General features: G+C 41.0%; 1 pseudogene; it reads right to left on the bottom strand.

Annotated features, from left to right (window-relative positions):
* The window catches only part of LOC116098979, a 2727-nt pseudogene extending 771 nt beyond the window's left edge, over positions 1–1956 (bottom strand).
* Between the last annotated feature and the right edge of the window lie 873 nt (positions 1957–2829).

Here is a 2829-nt window from a genome sequence, read left to right as displayed (position 1 = left end):
TTAGCAAGATCGGTCTCATCGCCCACTGAACTACCACTTTCTAGTAGTGCTGCAGCTTCTTCTTCATCCACGAGCAGTTCATCTTCAGATTCAAGCAGTATACTGGGCTCCTGTTCTGCCTGGTCATCCTTGGTGTCTTTCTCACCGTCCTCACCCAACTTCTCTTCCTGTTCCTTACCCTCAGCTGGGCTCTCAGTCTTCTGAGCACCATCAGTTTTGGACTTCTTATCACTTGGGGATTCTTTTCCATCTGGGGAATAGGATCTTTTTCGGGATTTATCTTTTTTCAGTAAGTCAATGCCTCTGTTAGGAATCCACAGCACCAGTTTTTCATATTTCTCAGACAGGTCAACTTTAACACATCTCCCTTGAAACCAAAGTGTCTTCTTTAGACAGTGGTCAACCATTGTCATCGCATCTTCTCTGGTTTCCATCTCAATAAAAGCCTGACTTTTCATCCTCATCAATATATAATTCTTTATTTTCCCATAAGGCTCAGCAAGCTTGAGGACGGCACTGTCAGAATAGCCAGAATGAGGTAAATTGCTGAGATGTATCACATGTCCAAGTTCTTGCTTTTGATCAAATTTCTGATCTGGTTTTCCTTCATGTCTTTATTCTCTTATACTTCTGGGATAAATGAACTCTCACTGGCTTGCCAAACACTAATGCTGGTGTAGTTGTATAATAATCCATAGCTGCCTGAGCATCTTCTGTGGTAGCCATTTCAATAAATGCCTCATTAACTTTCTTTAGAATCAGATGACTTGAAATGACTCCAAATGGTTCTACTAGTTGTAATAGCTAGTATCTCAAGTTTTTTCCTCGCTGAAAATCCATAATGTGAATAACTCTGCTGGTTTCCACTCTGCCTTTTTGCATGTGTCTTGGTCCCTGTAGGTTCCCATTACCAGCACCCAGATTTCCTCTTGGTCCAAACTGCTGGTCCTCCAGGGTGAAATGAAGGAGGCAGCGGTCCCAGAATCCCTGGTGCTGGGTTTGTAGACTGCTGCAGCATGAATGGATCACCCATTGTGTGTCCAGTATCATTGTCAGGATTACATTCTGGGTAGATTTCAAGAAGAAGCTGGCATCGATGACTGTGACTTGCTCCATTGATATATTGACTCCACTCCTTATTAGAATGAACTGGCAAATCACATATAGAGCACAGATGGGGATAACTGTGTAAGAGTCCATGGAAGTCTTCAATATTGCTACTTGGAGAAGCATTCCTCTTTTTCTCAAAGAGAGATCTCTCTTGTAAGGGGCCAGGACCACGTCCCATTCTCTCATACTCACTGTCAAATTTAAGATAGTTGTGCGAGGTCTCACCAAAAAAAGAATCATCCCTACATCTTTCTCCATCTCTTATTCTGTCATCTTCATAATCCATTCTGTCATAATAACCAGATTCTTGAGAACGAATTCCATGGTAATAATCAAGCACTGGGTTGAGACTAGGACCACGATCATCAAAACTATCTCTTCTAAAGTGCCTTTTTTTCTTCCCAATCATCTCTAGGTACTCTGTATGGTGGCTCCCGTGTAGCAGATCTGCCATCTGTACCATAACTCAATGTAGGGCCTTCTTCAGTTCTCCTCCTTTTAAGCTGTAGAAGAATTTGGGGCAAGTTCTCAGGAGTAATCTTGTCCTCTGGATAACGACTCAGTTCATCTAAGTCTCTAGCAGACAGACCAAAGCTGGCTAAAATATTAATGGCCTGGTCTGTATCTCCACGGTGTTGAGAAGACAAAGGGAGTGGACCTCTACTTCCAATGTTAAATATAGATTGCAAATTATGGGAAGAAGTACTAGCAGAAGACAGTGCACTATGAGCTCCTTGTTGATTCAATGAAGAACTCATTCCAAGATTCATTAAACTAGCAAGGCGTGCAGTACCCTGGTTCATCCTTCCAAGAGATGCTGCCATACATAAAGACTGGGTAGCAGCAGCAAGAAGGCCTATTCCTGCTGCAGATAGGTCACACCCAGGACCCTGTGAATCCCTACCGAGAGATGACTGCTGGAATGACTTGGACATTGTAGAACTATCTCTTGTCTATTTTATAAAAAAAAAAAAAAAAATGTCTTAAAAGACAGCCAAAAAGAAAGCTCAAGCAAGAAAGCTAGGCTAACTTTGCTTCAAAAATGGTAACGCCAAGAAAAAGGATCAATAAGGACTGTAGAATCTTCTTCAAGCTGAGAACCAGCAGACAACTCCGCTTCACGCCTACCTTCATTTTACTTTCCTAATTTCAATAGTTAACTACAGGCTGTACTCACATTTGAAGATTTGGAGTTAGGAGCCTCTAATTAAGGGGGAACATCTTTGCCAAGTTTTGATCTTTATCATTAGTAGGGTGCACTGTGCTGGTAACATTAAAAAAAAAAAAAAAAAAAGATGGCAAAAGGTGCAGAGGAGCCACCCTAGTGGCAAAGGAAACAAAGTCAGTAGAACTGGCAGTGTGACAATGGAAAGAAAGCAGCAGAGTAGCTCCAGAAACTGGCAGATGCAATATTCTGAAAACATCTCTCACATTTTAAGAGACTGAAATTCTTACTGGACCTCATGGGCAAATTAATAATCCACCTAGAAGTCACTTAAGACTTAACACTGCTAACTTACTGGGTCCCCAGTCTGTTTTTAAGAGAACAATGTAACAACCAACTTTTCTTGCCTTGGATTTCCCATGTAATCAGCTTTCCTAATATAAACTAATACATAACTCTGATCTCAAGTTTTATGCCCCTGACCTACACAACACACATGTACCATTCATTTGATGAAAATAGTAAATACTGAAGTTGAAAACAATTTTCTAAAA

The sequence above is a fragment of the Mastomys coucha genome, unplaced genomic scaffold (assembly GCF_008632895.1).
Source record: "Mastomys coucha isolate ucsf_1 unplaced genomic scaffold, UCSF_Mcou_1 pScaffold20, whole genome shotgun sequence".
NCBI lineage: Eukaryota > Metazoa > Chordata > Mammalia > Rodentia > Muridae > Mastomys > Mastomys coucha.
The sequence above is the reverse complement of the archived record's forward strand: the minus strand, read 5'-3'. Positions and strand labels throughout refer to the sequence as shown.